Source organism: Macrobrachium nipponense, chromosome 35 (assembly GCF_015104395.2).
Source record: "Macrobrachium nipponense isolate FS-2020 chromosome 35, ASM1510439v2, whole genome shotgun sequence".
NCBI lineage: Eukaryota > Metazoa > Arthropoda > Malacostraca > Decapoda > Palaemonidae > Macrobrachium > Macrobrachium nipponense.
In genome coordinates, this window is record NC_061096.1 from 35982390 (window position 1) to 35999420 (window position 17031).

Here is a 17031-nt window from a genome sequence, read left to right on the forward strand (position 1 = left end):
GGAGGAATAAAGAGAGAGAGAGAGAGAGAGAGAGAGAGAGAGAGAGAGAGAGAGAGAGAGAGAGAGAGAGAGAGACACTGAGAAGTTTGTTCAGCATTAAAAAGTCAAGATTAGTTTTTTGCCCTTAAACTTTTGCAGACGACTTTAAAACATTCTTATTCCACTGGGTTTCAGCACGCCAACGCTCGCTCTCTTAAATTTTTTTATACGCTTGCACGGGCGCGCACAAACACAAAAATATGTAAATAAATATATATATATATATATATATTATATATATATACACACACACCACACACATATATTCATACTATATATATATATATATATATATATATATATATATATATATATATATACAACACTCACTCACATATATACATACAGGGGATAATTGCGAAATAATAAATGCCACTGCTACCTTCACATTTAAAAGGCTGAATCTCGCTTAAATATCTTGAACAGAAACCCCTCACGACAACAGCCTTTTCACATACCTCTGTAGAAGGCTCATCAGTAGTATGTTAGACCCCCACAAGTAATACCCATTCCCACGTTTCTTTCATTCACTATCGCACTTCTTATAGATACCAGGTCGTTTCCTTTTTAAATTCTTTTTGGGAAGCTTTCTCCTCATCCAGAAATACCTTATCAACCTTGGTCAGCCACTCAGTTGTGCTGTCACAGTTGTTTAACACAGCACCGGAATTATAATCCTTTAACACTTCCCATTTTCCATATTAATGACCTTCCTTATGTCGTCAACAGCCACTTCCGCAAATATGCTTAAACACTAAGCGTTTTCATGCTTGCACAAGGCAGCTTCGCCCCGCCCCTTTTCTGTCTCTCACTTCCAGCAGATTGTCAGAATATTCCAATAACTCGAGACTGAATTCACACTTTATACAATCTATTTCCATTTGGATGTTTATTTTTAGATCCATTAGTTGATTAATCCTTCTTTATTTTGCATTTACCGACTTGTAGAGTAACTTTCCATAAAGTTTTAGCTCACATTTTCCCTTGTCTTCTTTCCTGTTATCGAAATGCACCTCAAACTAATCTGTTTGCTCTCTTCAATAAGCCGCTCATATCTTCATCCTCGTCCCTCCATTGAAATATGAGTGTAAGTCTATGTAGCGGATGTATATTTCTAATTAAATGCTTGATGACCCAAGTAGCGAGAAGCAGGGGTCTGCTCTTTCGCGCTGGGAAACGTATCACCTGTAATTCTTCCGGCCGAGTTAAAAGATTAAGCGGCGTATATATCTTGATGAAAGCCTTTGAAAAGAATGAATAGGATTATACGCATTTCCCTCCGTAATGAAGGCTTATCGTGACGATATGTGCCAGGGTCGGTAATGAACGGCGCCGAGAGGAATATTAGGCTCGTCTATCTCCCCGAGGGAAAGAATTGTATCGGGGAATAAAAACCGAGAGCGAATGAGATTAAAGTCAGCGGGAATGTCATTTCGATTTTGGATGCTCATTTAGATATGTTAATGTGCGAGTTGGATTTCGCCGGATGTGTGTGTGTGTGTGTGTGTGTATGTGTCTGTGTACGCGTGAGCTTCCAGATATAATCCTCCAAAGGATGGCCAAATGGATGGAACGCCATTAACACAGCACCGAAAAATAGCTTTATAGTTTCATTCCCGCGCATTCTGGACGTGAAATATTACTCGGGATATATTTCACGCGTTGGACGAAAGACTGCACAGCCTTTATCTTTTCGGTGATGCTGGACCCGACACTTCTTTCTTCGCTGTGAATGGCATAATCCACATCATCTCAAACACGTGGTTTAAAAAATGCATTGGAATCCCGCATAAGCATCTTAATTCGCCACGCTCGCCTGAATTTCCATTTACAGTCGCACTCAAAATTTACAACGGACAGCCCGAAATTCTCTCCGTCCACAGATTAACGCGAAAATTTCTTCCGTAAATGCTATTTTCCCTCTGTCATCGCATGCATTTGTATGGTAATGAATTTATAAATGTTTGTGTTTATAATTTTTCCGTTGTGAATTCATGCGTTGGCCGCTGGCGTTAATGGCTGCAGGATATAGGGGTAGATCGGAATAAGGTCACTGTGTCGCAAGCTAAAAGAAACGACTTGCAGTATTTTGTGGATCCCTTTTGAACCAAAAGCCCTCTTGGTGGAATTATACAGGTTACGAATGATCTGTAGAGTTCACGAGTTTTAGATATGAATTTATATAATATTATATATACTATATATTAAAAAAAAAAAATATATATATATATATATATATATATATAATATTATGGAGAGACAGCTGGATGTTGCGGCAGTTGGTGAAACGAATGCACGAGGGCAGGGTATGGCAAGGTAGAGGTGAGGGGATGTATTTCTTGTTGTCCTAGTAGAGTGGTAAGCTGGGGATGGGGTGAGACTTGTGTAGAAGTGTTAAGGTTTGAAACCAAGTACGGCTTGGTTAAAATTGAACACAGCAAAAAAAAAAAAAAAAAACAAAAAAAAAAAAAAAAAAAAAAAAAAAAAAAAAAAAGAATGGAAATTGGAGCGTGAAGGGAGTAGTTGAACTCAGTCGACGACTGGAGACATGAATGCTAAAGTTTTGATGTACGATAATTTAATAATTTCAACTTGTTACCGCGTATGTGTGTATTTGGGTAGATTTGCAGTATATCAAGGTCCCATCTCGACTGGGGGACACAGCAAAAGTTAGATTTCCGATAATTGAGGTGTCAGAGGTAGAGACAACTGAAGGCTATTTCAAGAAAGGTTGTCTGTTGATACTTTAAAAATCTCCCACGACGTCAGTACGCAGTTAATGAAGAGAAAAAAAAAATAATCTGGAAGATTCTGTTTTGGTATCGTTTGAATTTCTAGGCGCTGATGCACATCCAATTGTAATGATATAAAAGTTGCTCATTGTTATGTTTGACTCATCTTACGGAAACATCAGTTTGACCGATTATGGATTAAGCCAAGGTTCTCTTATTAGACCTTCCTTGGTTTAAGCTTTGTTGCTCATGGGGCGTGCACAAATTATGCCGTCTGGAACATAGATCCTACCCATGTGAACTCTCTCGAGAGACTGGGAGTTTCTAGCCCTGTGATTGGCTTATCAACAGCTAATCAGGAGCGTCGTAAGGGAATGGCTGAGACATCAAATGAACCGTTGATGTGAATCTACTATTGTCACTTCTCGCACCTAACTTCCCTTTACTAAAGTCACATTTTTTTTTTTTTTTTTTTTTTTTTTTTACAGAGACTTCGGCCGTGGATTGTTTTTTCAAAATCTTATTTGATGGTTATACATACAGCCACACTCCACAAACAGGAGACTCGCAAAACGGATATTACGACATCCTCCTCCTTCTTGAATTAACGGCAAATGCAATAAAGGATCTAGAAGCGTTTCTGAATGGGTTCCTTCCTCCTCTCCAGTTCCCCCTACATCTCGGCGATTCTAAGCTGCACGATTAAGTTTAAACGAACCCCCCCCTCCCCCCACCGGCCATCTCATCAACCTCCTTACATAATGTCTTTCTATCGACATCTGCTCGCCTGGAATAGTCACCCCCCCCTCCCCTCCCCCTTCTGCCCCAGTCCCTCCTCACCTTCGCCAAACCACCTGACCCAACTGTCGTTAGTTCGTCTTCATTTCTCTTTACTGACGTTTCTTCATGATTTGAAAATAACAGATTGACATAATTGTTCTCTTACTGGTCAAAATGGGTAACTGTAATACTTGTAAGCCCACGTAGGGAGAGTAGTGGCGTCAGTGAACCTCACGTGGTGCACTGTAGGCATTAAGGTTCTTTTCGCATCGTCCCTTCGGCCCCTACCTTGCAACCCCTTTCATTCCCTTCTACTATAACTCCATTCACATATTCTCTCTCTTCCTTCTTACTTTCCACTCTCTCCTAACAATTGTGTCTGCATTATTTTCAGCGCCTGAATGATCTCAGAAGTCCCAGCACTTGGTCTTTAGCCTAAATTTTATATTCTGAATCTTATAATTGTAAGAATTTGTCATCCTTGTTGCCGATGTTAAAGATTTAATTAACACCTGGAGAGAGAGAGAGTTAAGTATATCCTAGTTTTACCAGACCACTGAGCTGATTAACAGCTCTTCTAGGGCTGGCCCGAAGGATTAGATATTATTAAGTGGCTAGGAACACCAATTGGTCACCTAGCAACGGGACCTACAGCTTATTGTAGGATCCGAACCACATTATATCGAGAATGCAATTTTTATCACCAGAAATACATTCCTCTGATTCCGCGTTGGGCGATCAGAGAATCGAACTCTGGACCATCGGAATGAAACCCGAGCGCGATAACCACTTGTCCAACGAGGAACGAGAGAGAGAGAGAGAGAGAGAGAGAGAGAGAGCGAGCGAGAGCACTGTAGTGGACCTTCTTGTGTCTGATATTAATACACCTCCGCTGTTTCCGGTGCAGTTTCGGTTGAAAACCGTGTGTCTGTAATCTTGTCCTACTCTCGTGCAAGGTTATTTGCATTTTAATCTTGCCGGTGGCAAGAAACATGTATGAAGGCAAAATCTTATTTTTAGATTGCGGAGATCTCTCCTACATGCTGAAATATTTTCGCATTTTCTTGTAAGCCGTCTCAAGGATGTATTCACAAAGGCATCTCTCATGGTACTTTTTTTTTTCCTTTTTTTTGTGACGGAGGCTTCCCATTTTATTTCTTAAAGTTTCCCATTTTTCACTTTCTTTCGTCAGGGGTGACTTAAAACGCTGGTTTGAAGATTGCAACATACAGATGACATCTGCAGTGAATTTTTCCAAACAACTACTTGTGAAAGTTACACACACTCTCTCTCTCTCTCTCTCTCTCTCTCTCTCTCTCTCTCTCTCTCTCTCTCTCTCTCTCTCTCTCTCTCTCTCTCTCCACACACACACACACTTACGGTGGTATCAATGGACTTGGAAAGATCTGCCCTTCCTACTGACCTTAAATTAGGTGTAATATATATATGTACCTATTCGCAGTGTGGTCCGAGTATATATGAATCAGTTTTGATTGAAATCCGAATTTAGGAACTCGATTCGCTCCGTAAAAGCGTTTATTTTCCCTGTTCACATCTTCACTTCAGTCATGTATGTTTCCAAAATATTTGATTTAATTTTAATCTAACATTGCTTGCATCAGTTCCAAAATAAGGCCAATATGAATATCGAGAATTCTGACTTTACACTTTTACGTTTTCCAGGGGGTCCTGTCGCTACGATTTCCTGTCGTAATCACAGAAGAACGCCAGCCTAGAAGAACGTCTTGACGTGAGTATACAGAGCTCGAAACTGTTGGTTATGTTATTTTTTTTGACTGTGATTGGATAAGAGCTTCAGTTAGGTCTTTCACCGTACGTCCTCCCACAGTATTTTGAGTAACTGGATATCGCATGGTCTCACGTAATCGTGGTGTGATGCCACTTGGATATAATTATAAGGTGGGTGCATCAGTTTTCACCCTTCGCTTCAGGCATCTGGAAATTCCGCTTAAACGTTATTTCATTTCAGTCCGAAATGTCGACATAACGGTGAAAAATGCAACATTGCATTTCTCATGTTGCTTGCAAGCATAACTTCGAGTGATTTTGCAGCGTGAAACTTGACGTGATGCGGAAAGAATAATCTTAATTTCTCTCTCTCTCTCTTCTCTCTCTCTCTCTCTCTCTCTCTCTCTCTCCTCTCTTAAGCGTACGCACTTGTACACTTTTACAGAACACCGCGAAGTAGTCTGTGGGATATTGGCCCCACATTTCATTTGATTATTTCTGATAACCAGAATTGAAAGCTTATATTATTTGTAATAAGGCCATGACCCATTTCTTAAACAAGCTTGGGAAACAGCCCTTGCTCTGTTATATACGTTTGTCTGAGATGCATAATTATGTTTTCCATGGTGCGTTAAGCATGCATGCATAATTTGTTGGATAATTATTCACGATTGCTAATGTATCCCAGCATGGATTCCCATGTGATTATTGTCGGATATTATAGCACTTATACTTGAAGATATGAAACATGTTTCTCATTAGTATCGCTTGAGCAAATACGCAACGGTTAAGATTTCTAAGAGGCAATTAAAAGCACACGACGGACACGAAGCAGATTAACAGGAAATGAAAGAGGCTGGCATTCCTTCAAGAGCGAAGGAATGGGGAATTGTTACCTTGCATAGCTACCAAACGGTGGTATTTCGCGTAATTTTCCCCTAACCAAATTTAGTATGTTAAGCCTACTGTATGGAGGGCAATACACACAAAATAGTTTTGGACAGCTTGATTGTGAAACATGAATATATTTAGTGAATTTAAACATATGGAAGCTTGGAAAACTTGATTGTGAAATATAAATATATTTAGTGAATTTAAACATTTGGAAGCTTGGAAAACTTGATTGTGAAATATAGATATATTTAGTGAGTTTTTTCATATGGAAGCTTGGAAAACTTGATTGCGAAATGTCAATATATTTAGTGAATTTAAAAATATGGAAGCTTGGAAAACTTGATTGTGAAATGTCAATATATTTAGTGAATTTAAACATGGAAGCTTGGAAAACTTGATTATGAAATATAAATATTAGTAAGTAAACAATTTATTTTGGAAGCTTGGAAAACTTGATTGTGAAATATAAATATATTAAGTGAATTTAAACATATGGAAGCTTGGAAAACTTGATTGTGAAATATCAATATATTAGTGAATTTAAACGTATGGAAGCTTGGAAAACTTGATTGTGAAATAAATAAATTAAAATAAGAAAAACAGGTAAAGAAAAACTTTGATAAAATATATATTCAGTGAGTTTAAACATATGGAAGCATGGAAATTTTGATTTTGAAATATAAATAATTTAAATTTAAGGCGTAAATATATTTAGTAAAATTCGGCGAATGCTTAATTTATAACCTATAGAATGATAAGTTTTACCAAGGGGTAAATGACCTTTTTTTTTATAAGCGATGGAAATTTATTAGAAGTTGAATTCGATTGAAACCATTCACGGTTTATCCTTGGACAATTCTCCGTCAGTTACAAAAAAAAAAAGTAAAAATGAAAGAAATTGTCGACGCTTTGTAATTAATTCAATACAGCGTACCGAGGAGTAGTATTGACACCGTCGCTGTTGCCTTTTCGAACCTTGGTAAATTTAGATCAGCTGATTTTATGAGAGCGGGAATCCTGCTAATGGCAGCATAATGAATCCGGCGCAGTTTTGGAGTACGTTCTAAGGACGTAAAAGAAGTGGGGGTTTTGTGGCCGAAATGGTTATTGGATTCGGCGTCGATCAACGGATAATTGGAGTTCAGGGTCTGTGGGTCGACATTTGTTTCAATGACTTGACATCTCTCGTAAGCCTTAATGACTTGCTCTTGGGGAATCTGTTTCGGTTTCGCGTTCGGCTGCTTGTTTCGTTCCCCTTAATTGTTATTGTTACGTTCCTTGACGTCATTGGAGTGACGTGAATGCCATTAGGGTATTCTGTGGTAATTCTTTAATTAAAGCTGATAATTATCCTTACCTGTTTATTGTTGCACCTCAGCAGCCAGAGTATCGATGTGGGCAGGAAACACTTCGAAACAAACTTAGTTTACAATTAATACATATATAATATAATATATATATCATACCGTGTTTTTATTGTTGCAACCTCAGCGCCCAGAGTAATCGATGTGGGCAGTGAAACACATAGTTTCAATTATATATATATATATATATATATATATATATATATATATAATATATATATATATATATATTATATATATATATATATATATATAATATATATATATATAATATATATATATATATTATATATATATATATATATATGAAGATAAAAGGCCCATAAGACACTATTTTAACGTTGCAACCATATATTTCGTTCGGGCACTTCCTTCTGTGCTCCTGATCACTGGCACAGAAGGAAGTGCTCGAAATATATGGTTGCAACGTTAAAATAGTGTCTTATGGGCCTTTTAATCTTCATATTATACCTGTCGTATTACAGTAATAAGACACACACATATAGGTATATGTTTGTTTGTATGAATATATGTAAGTATGTATCCAAAGAAAAGGAAAGACGACTGCCCCAACTACAAGTCTCATCAATAGCTCGTCTGTCCCGCCAACATACAGCTATGTATCTTTATATTTCTCATTCTTTCGCCCCATTGTTACGTCACGTATACTGCTTATGTATACTGTGCAGTGCGAACACTTGTTTTCAAGGGGAGATTAAACTGAACTGAATTCTGAATCCGGATGCCTATTATGTAGCCTCCAGAATTCCGTCCATTTTCTCAATGATTTCAAATAAGCATTTACCCTAACGTAGCTCTTATTCCCAGAGGCCAGTGATGCACCATACGCCATAGAGTGCTTTATTATTTAATCAGCCTGTAAACGTCAAAGCAACATTTACATTTCACAGCATTAAAGACTTTAAAACCGTATTTAGTCTGAGCTCGAACAAAACGCAACCATTTCATAGAGTCAAACTCATAGGAAGCTTCTATATATATTTTTGGACAGCCGCCGAGTTCATGGATATTTCTGAGCGCCGAGGGATTACTCCTCTGTCCCCTAATCGCCTGACGGGTAATTGAAGTGGGAAAAAGAAATAAAAGTTATTTGCCATCAACATAATTCCGTTCTTACCGGGATCCACTTTATTTCAATGGAATTGCTGTCACTCGCAAACGCTCTCTCTCTCTCTCTCTCTCTCTCTCTCTCTCTCTCTCTCTCTCTCTCTCTCTCTCTTATTTGCTTGAGGTTTCTTGCAAGTTTCATTCGCGCTTGTGTTTTAACTCTACGTTCGTCCTTCCATTTGTATCCGGGCTCGGGACCGGCTTCATTTTATAAGCTTTCACCGGCTAGAGAATTTAAACAATGTTGGATTCTTCGTCATCTATTCTGAATAAGTCTGCGTCGCGTGGTATTTAGCACGTCACGGGCATCTGTATGTATGTACACACACACACACACACACACACACACACACACACACACACACATATATATATATATATATATATATATATATATATATATATATATATAAAGTTAAGTATATCATAGTTTAACCAGACCATTGAGCTAATTAACAGCTCTCCTAGGGCTGGCCTGAATGATTAGATTTTTTTAAGTGCTAAGTATGTATGTATGTATGTATGTATGTATGTATGTATGTATGTATGTGTAATCTTTATGTATGTATGCAATGTTTATGTTATGTATGTATGTTAAATTTAAGTTAAGTATATCATAGTTTAACCAAACCACTGAGCTGATTAACAGCTCACCTAGGGCTGGCCAGAAGGATTAGATTTTTTTTTTTTTACGTGGCTAGGTATGTATGTATGTATGTATGTATGTATGTATTCCTGATGTAAACTTTTAATATTTTTGACTTTCCAAAACCACTGAATCAGTTTCGACCAAACTTGGCACAAACCATCGTTGCGTACATTGGATTCAATCTTTGTTTAAATGGAGAAAGAACAGGACAATATACAGTGGATATTTCTTCAAATTGGGGGCAATATACAATTATGTTAATTTCATCTGCACTGATGATAAAAATGCGCGAGCAAGTGCAATTAATACCTTTTCATAAAATAGAAACAGTATGCAACCAAGAAAAGTGAATTTGTCTGCACATGAGAATAAATATGCGGTCAGGTCCATGGATGCATGTACACATGTGGCGACTTATACAGCCAGATGAACTGATGCAATGTCACAGTTAGGGGAGCAAAGACGAAGCAAACACATGTTTGGAGAAACACATCCACAGTTAAGTAACTGTACAAATATATAGTTTTAATTTTAAGTATGTTTGTACAGTGACATTACTGTGATTTGTTTCTCCATTTCAGGACTCATCCTGCTGTGACTATTTTTTTTTTTCAATTGAACGCATGTTTGAAAACAGTATGCTGGGAGCAGTGAATTATACAAGTAAATATACACATGGGAAAATATACCGTCGAAGGAAGTGAAAGGAAGTGAATAAATTTGCGTAAACTGGAAAATGGAATAAAAGGCGATAACAAGATACATGGACGAACGAATGAACATATTCTGCGTTTTTATTTAAGAAAAAAAAAAAAACACGTTTTAATTTAAGAAAAAACCACAAGGCACCGGCAGCAAACAGACTTTATACTTTATCCAAAAGGTCAAAGATCGTTTAAAATAATTAATAAAATCTCTTTCAATCAAGATGAAAGCCATGTCAAAGTCTGAAGGAGACATTAGGTAAGAAGTGAAGAACACTGACAAGTTGTATTGAAAAGGTTTTAAGAGAGATTTGGGTTGGTCAGGTTTTGAAGCTCTTTAATTAAGGAAAGTTCTCTCGACGTCTTCAGTTCTACCAGTATAATGCTTTCCCCCGATACACACACACACATACAGAGAGAGAGAGAGACTCAGTTTTTCTGTCATCTGTTATTGATTGTAATCTTGTCATTAATTCCCGATTTTCAAAGGCAAGGCTGGGATTCAGTAATCCTTTATACACCAAGTTTTTCAGACCTTGATAGACTCGAGTACACAGCTAACGGACCATTTCAGAAAAAAGGTCGATGTTTATTTCTTGAGGTAAAGAGATTAAGACCCTTTGTTGAAGAGAAGCCGTCAATAAAGCATATCGCTATAATTAATTGTCTTTAGCCTTCCGTCCTCAGCATTAAATATGAAGACCCCTTGAAGTAGAGTTCATCCTAAAGTGGACGCATAATGTTATAACCATTTGAGAAACAAGAACCGAAAAAATGGAAATCGTGGACCGTTACGGAATTTGAAAATCATTCGCGTTTTTCGTCGCATTTTCACGGAATGGCTGTTGGAAAAAAAAAATAGAAGAAGATTGCTCGTAATTAACAAAGTGGAAATGGCATTTTAGAGGACTCGCCAAGAATTTAATGGCTGTTATTATATATTTTTTTTTTTACTGACGGAACGAATTTTTGAGGGAGAAGTATATCATTTATCATCGCTTTATATTTTATAGGCAAGCTCTAGATACTGAAGCGGTGAGGTTTGCGGAATTTCAGCTTAGTAGTTAGCTCTATAATCTGTGCTCACAATGCATCTTTCGCGCCTCAGTAGCGTGGTTGGTATGGTGTCGGGGTCCCACCTCAGTGGTCGCGGGTTCGATTCTCGGCCATTCCATTGAGGAGCGAGAGATGTGTATTTCTGGTGATAGAAGTTCACTCTCGACGTGGTTCGGAAGTCACGTAAAGCCGTTGGTCTCGTTGCTGAATAACCACTGGTTCCATGCAACGTAAAAACACCATACAAACAAACAAACAATGCATCTTTCGTAATATACGAGAAAAGCCAGTCATTCAATAAGAGATATACTCAGCTTGATATCATGAGGCCTAAGTTAATGTGATGGGAGCTGGTAGATTCGAATTCAGATTTGTAGACTTGAGGTACACATGCCAAGCACTGGGGCAACTAAGGCCATTCAGGGCTGAAACGGAAATTGACAGTGAAAAGGTTTCGAAGGTGTAACAGGAGGAAAACCTCGCAGTTGCACTATGAATCAATTGTTAGGATAGGGTAGACGTTAAGGTGAAAGAAGGAGAATATGAATGGAGGTACGGTAAAAAGGAATGAAGGCAGTCGCAGCTAAGGGCCGAAGGGACGCTGCAAAGAACCTCAAGTCATGCCTACATTGCACCGCATGAGGTGCACTGACGGCACTACCCCCCTAAGGGGCGGAGCAGGTAGGGGACACTGGATAATGATGATAAGATGGTAATATAATGTTGACAATGTGATTTATTTAAAGGCGAGGGACGTATGACGTCCCTGGCGTAGGTCCAGAGAGACCCTAAGTATTTTTGGATTCCGGAGGGAGTATAACAATGGTCATGACGAAAAAGGTTAGGAACCATTGTGTCTTCAACAATGGAAGGAGGAATGAAAGACAAAAAAGAACACGTGCGCAAAAATCTACGTGAACCCAAGGGCATGCACACGTGGAGAGCGGCAGGGTTTCTAGTTCTGAACTCCTTTTGGGATGAAGGAAGACGTCTATTGTATGAAAACAGGAAAATGCGAAAGGTTTCCCTATGGGAGAGAGGAAATGTAAGGTCGTGGATGGTCGCTGAAAACGTGATGGACATTTTATTTTTCCATTTAGTTTCTCATTAGTCTGCTGTATCGTGTTACTCTGTGTGCCTTTATTGAGAAAATTAATAAATGCGGTATTCATTCTTTTGTCGCGGGGCAGTGGTATTTCATTCCCCTCCCATTGTAAGTTCCTACCTACTGGTCTTGAAGAAACATTCACATATGAAGCATCAGAAACACCAGGAATTTCCTCTAAAGACACAAAATATTTGACTACAAACTGAGAGAAACTAATAAAAAGATGTGATGATGGTTCAATTTGCTTAGTTAATTCACGAGTAGATAAGTGAATTGAGGAATAAACAGGAAAAAAAATGGAGTAATAAAGATAATAACAATGAAGGGAACACTTAGATATAAATAATTCAGGCATAAGATAATGGAAGATCGAACACCTAAGAAAAAAAATCTCTGCTCCCTGTTGTTACGTAGAAAGCAACACCATTTAACACACACGGAGATGAAGTAATATATTCCTCAGAGATCTTCACCGATAACACCTAGAAAAACCATATGTAACTCGCTGCTGAATTTAAACGAACATACGGAAGACGACTCCACCATTCGATCAAGGCACTAAAAATGATCTGTATGCGACGTCAGAACAGATTTTATTAAAGGAGCTTTTGAAGAAGAAGAAGGAGGAGGATATTAAAGCTTTCGCCATGACCAGCACCTCGTTTCTGAGGGTCGCTCTTTAATTAAGGGAACTTCTTGGCGTCTCATTCCAGTTCTGCGGAGATATAATGCCAGCGCCTGATATTCCTCACTCATGGGATAAGAGAGAGAGAGAGAGAGAGAGAGAGAGAGAGAGAGAATTTCAATGGTCGACCAACATCAGTAAAGTAGGGCACCATTTTAAAAAAAGTGTCGTTTTTCCATCGTGAATCCAAAGCCTTCAGTGGACAGTGTCAAGAGTTGGCGCGAATTGAAAATAGGTCTTATATTATTATATTATATATATTAAATTATATTTTATATATTTCATATATTTATTTATTATTTATTACTATTATTTTATTTATTATATTAAATTAAATTATATTATATATTATATATTCATATATTTATTATATATTAAGTTATTATTTTATATTATATATTAGATTATATATATATATATATATCGATATATTATTTATTAGTTATTATTATGTTATTACATATTAAACTATTGTTATAGAATGTGTGTGTATCTGGGTCTTTATAATATATATATTATATATATATATATATATATATATATATATATATATATATATATATATATATATATATATATGAGAGAGAGAGAGAGAGAGAGAGAGAGAGAGAGAGAGAGAGAGAGAGAGATATTTCCAAGACCAAGATCGAGCGGCAGAAATAAACGAGAGCGCCAGTTTAAGCAAACGGCCTCTGCCATTTGCGATGGTTTTGATCTGCGGCGTTGTAATAGCGGGCATAATATTATGCTTTGCAAAATTTATTGCTAATGTAACCTTTACCCTTTACTTGCCGGGGGATCTGTTGTTCTACATGACGTTTGTTTTGAATGATCAGAAACGGTGCGATTTTCGTTGATGATTTCTGATTTTGCGTCGGTGAATTCCACACATAATTTCATTCAGTTCTTTTCAAGTATTTAGGAGGAGTTTACATATATCTCCTTTGATTTTGCGTCGGTGAACTCACTTATAATTTCATTCGGTTCTTTTTAAGATTTAGGAAGAGTTTACATATATCTCCTTACGTGCCAGTGCAACATATGCCGTAGCACTGTCTATCGGGACTTAAGACTCGAGAATTCCTGGTCCCTACGAGACAATATGCTGCTGCATCAAGATATTTCTCTTGGGTTCTTTCTACGCTTGACACATCAATATTTGGGGGAAAATTTGAACTTAAAAGCAGACACAGCTGAGATATCTTTTTTCTGGGCATATTACTTTCTTTATTTTGCCGACAACATCTTTGCCAGAACTGTGCCTGTTCGCGGAATCCTAAATATAAAGAATCCGCCTCAGTGGCGTGGTTGGTAGGGACTTTGCCAGCCACCCCGGTGGCCTCGAGTTCGATTCTCGGGCATTCCACTGAGGGGTCAGAGATGTGTATTTCTGGTGATAGAAGTTCACTCTTAATATGGTTCGGAAGTCAAGTAAAGCCGTCGGTTCCGTTGCTGAATAATCACTGGTTCCATGCAACGTAAAAACACCATAAAACAAACAAACAAACTGGCAGATAGCGATGTGGTTTTTTGTTTTGTCTGCTATCAGATAATCACAGCAACAATAACGGTTCGTTGCATAAATAGGGCGCGTTCAGTGCCGCTGAATCGTTCAAACGCGAGCGCAACGCAACGTCTAATGCTGATTAAAATGCTCTTGTTAACACGTTTCATTTTTTAGCGTTCAGTTCTAGGAAATTTCCGCCCATTGACGGAGAGGCCTTTTGTTGTTGCATCCACCGAGGAGCAATTGAAATGCACGGATACAAATACGAAAAATGCATTAGGAGCTAATCCCTCTCTCGCTGGGGAGGGCTATATTCTTTTTCCTTTAGAATATAATGGAGACAGATGCCCGCGCGCATGTACTGATTTTGCGTGATGCACCTTGATGCTCCGCTTCGAAAGGAAATGGATTTCGCTTAGATTTTGCACCGATGAACACCAAAGGAGTTGTGTCTTTCGGATGATAATGCCAGTGTTTTCATTGTATTGTTTTTTTATGTATTGAATATTCAGGCGCATTTTACAAATGAGCGAAGCTCAAAGTTTCTAATTAACAGAGTAGTGGTTAAGAAAAATAGGGTTTTACGCATCCACATCGCAATTTTGAATTTCGTTAAGTGTTTCCTGAAAAGTTTATTAGAAAACTTCACGTCAGGGCACATCAGTTTTCTCTGTAGACGATGTATTTCATTTTGATTATTATAAATACTGTTTTGACTACAGTCATCCGTAGCTTCAATCATCTCTTCTCAGCTCCTTCCATTCCACATTCACCCGTGATTTGGGATGAAGGATTTGTCGTTAGAATTCATATACAGAGTATACCTTATTGTATATATATATATGTATATTTATGTATATGTGTATATATATTTATACATACATACATACATACATACATACATGACATACATACATCATACATGCACACATATAAGATATATATATATATATATATATATATAATATAATATAAATGCATAAATAAAAGCATAAGCCATGAACGAAAGTGAAACACTGGAGTAGCTGCAAGGTCTTTCGACTCAACGTCCTTTACTTAGCAGACTGACTGACATACATGAGAAACTGAGAGGACAAGGAAGGGTCGTATAAGTGACAGATAGGGATTATAAGGAGATAAGTACCTAGAATCCAACGCACCTGGAGAATTAGTAACCTTCCCAAACGAACATAAACATGGGTACAATTTAAGAACAAAAAGATTAAGGCCAACTGCTCAGACACAGGGACAAGACAATTAAAGGATTATACGGGGCGGCAACTGACATACAAACCTTTGGTAAACAAAAACTTATTCACAAAACATATTAAACATACATATACATAATATGTATGTATGTATGTAAGTGTGTGTGTATGTGACTGATTTCGGTTACTTTGAGAAAATTCGAATAACAGGAATTAATTGTGAACAGGCAAATGTGGACACAGGAAAAAACACGAGTGACATGGAAAAAGTTACATTTCAATGCGAATGAATGTGTGAATGAACGAAAGAATCAGTGAGTAGATATAACGGTAGAAGGAGATGATTTACGTCCGTTTTCTGCATTTCCGATAACGGCGTGGTAGATAAAAAAAAAAGAAAGCAAGTCCGGAGGGAAACGAAAAAGACCCCACCACTAATTAACTCTGTTTTTTTTCATCTGTCCACTACACAGCCTGTGGGATATATTTGTTATGGTAACACTGCGTCCTCGGCTTTACATAGTTAGCTATTTGTAAGTTTTAGTAAATAAAAGGATATCTGGGTGTACATTTGCAACTGAAAAGTGTTTTGATAATTTTACTGTATGCGAATTACACCGTTAATATTCGAAATAGGATATTATTATAATCGTTGAATGTAACTGAATGTAGAACTATCTAAAGCCCGGCCGCAGTGTGCCATACAAAAACACCACAGCGGATGGACAGATAAGAAAAAAAACAGAGTATAATTGAAGAAGAACACCACCCTGCGCATGCATTGAGACCGCATCAGGTTTCGAACGGGGGCAGGCGGGTGTGGGGTGGGGGGTCGAGAGTACTAAAAAGTTTCATTCAGACTTTTTGAAAAGACTTTCTGGGGCTGGCTGGGGATATTAAGGCTCTTTTTACGGCCGGGAACTGCATTTACTTCGTCCCTGAGAGTCATGTCTTTTCATTAAGGGAAGAACTTCCTGGTGTCTTATTTTAGTTCTGCCGAGATGTTATCGTGCCTACGCCTTGCATACTGATGACTATATATATATATATATATATATATATATATATATATATATATATATATATATATCTATATATATATATATCTATATATATATATCTATATATATATATATATATATATATATAGTCATCAGTAGGGTTACCGAAACTCATTAGATAATAAGAGTTTATTAAGATACGTTTCATGCCATCCTGACACATCATCATTCTGTAATATAAAAATAATTCACAGTTATGGAATATAAAATTAAAGTTTACTTGTTAATTTAAAAAGGAATACATAAGAAACTAAAGTTATTCATAAAAACTAATTGTTAAGAAATAAAAAAATAAAATTATTTACAAGGTGACATTAAAATTGACGAAATTTAAGACTAAACATGAATAACAAAGCGAAGGATAAGA

General features: G+C 37.4%; 1 protein-coding gene across 10 annotated transcripts in view; it reads left to right on the forward strand.

Moving 5' to 3' along the window:
- LOC135208623 (uncharacterized) overlaps positions 1–17031 on the forward strand; it is a 292063-nt gene that overhangs the window by 41251 nt on the left and 233781 nt on the right. For all 10 annotated transcript variants that reach the window (XR_010313193.1, XM_064241001.1, XM_064241002.1 and 7 more), the window contains one exon: positions 5235–5301. The gene's annotated coding sequence lies outside the window, so the exon portion shown is untranslated. The remainder of the gene's footprint in view (positions 1–5234; positions 5302–17031) is intronic.